Source organism: Propithecus coquereli, unplaced genomic scaffold (genome assembly GCF_000956105.1).
Source record: "Propithecus coquereli isolate 6110/MARCELLA unplaced genomic scaffold, Pcoq_1.0 Scaffold25, whole genome shotgun sequence".
NCBI classification, from domain to species: Eukaryota; Metazoa; Chordata; class Mammalia; order Primates; family Indriidae; genus Propithecus; species Propithecus coquereli.
In genome coordinates this window covers 9329070-9329950 of record NW_012148063.1, presented here as the reverse complement: position 1 = coordinate 9329950, position 881 = coordinate 9329070, and the positions used below count along the sequence as shown (strand labels likewise).

Genomic DNA, 881 nt, shown 5'->3' with positions numbered 1-881 from the left:
ATTTTATTTTTTTAGAGACAGAGTCTTGCTCTATTACCCAGACTGGATTGCAGTGGTGCAGTCATGGCTCACTGTAACCTTGAACTTCTGGGCTCAAGAGATCCTCTTGCCTCAGCTTCCTCAGTAGCTGGGACCTCAGGCATGCACCACCGTACTTAGTCAATTTTTTTTTACTTTTTGTAGAGACGGGGGTCTCGCTACATTGCCCAGGCTGGTCTGGAACTCCTGGCCTCAAGTGATCCTCATGCCTGACCCCTCCCAAAGTGCTGTGATTACAGGTGTGAGATTATAGGCTTGAGCCACAGTCCCTGGCCTGAAGGTTTATACTATGACTTAAGCAGTGAAACTGTGTGACACAAATAAGTTTCATGATCACTCCCTATTTCCTTCAAACTAGGTGGAAAGTCTATTACATTGTAGAAGTCTTGTTTTTATAGAATTAACAATATTAATGACACCTGTAGCACTTTTTCTTTTGTTTTTTTTTGTTTTTTTTACCTCTGTCTTCAATTTCTTTGCTCAAGGTCTTACCTGTAAATCATTGAATCTCTGATCATTTACAATGATCTGTAAATCAAATGAATTCTCTTTTAGTGCTACCTCTGTAACAATTTTGATTGAATCTTTTTCTCTAATTAAGATAGCTACTTCATCAGTGCTTAATCACCCAACATGACTGTTAAATAATATTTTTTAATCCAAGAAACTACTTGTGTTGAGACCGCATTTCTTAACAGTACAGCTTTACTTGATGGCTTACAAAAGTAAGTTTTTCATATACTTCATTATTAGAAGAGGATATAAAAAATACAATAAGCTGACATGTGAGAAACATATATATCCAATGGTACAGCAAACTGACTAGACTGTATTTATTTTAA

At 36.8% G+C, this 881-nt stretch overlaps 1 protein-coding gene across 1 annotated transcript in view; it reads left to right on the top strand.

Annotated features, from left to right (window-relative positions):
• Positions 1–881, top strand: part of PARK2 (parkin RBR E3 ubiquitin protein ligase) — a 1159373-nt gene that overhangs the window by 629202 nt on the left and 529290 nt on the right. The window lies entirely within an intron of this gene.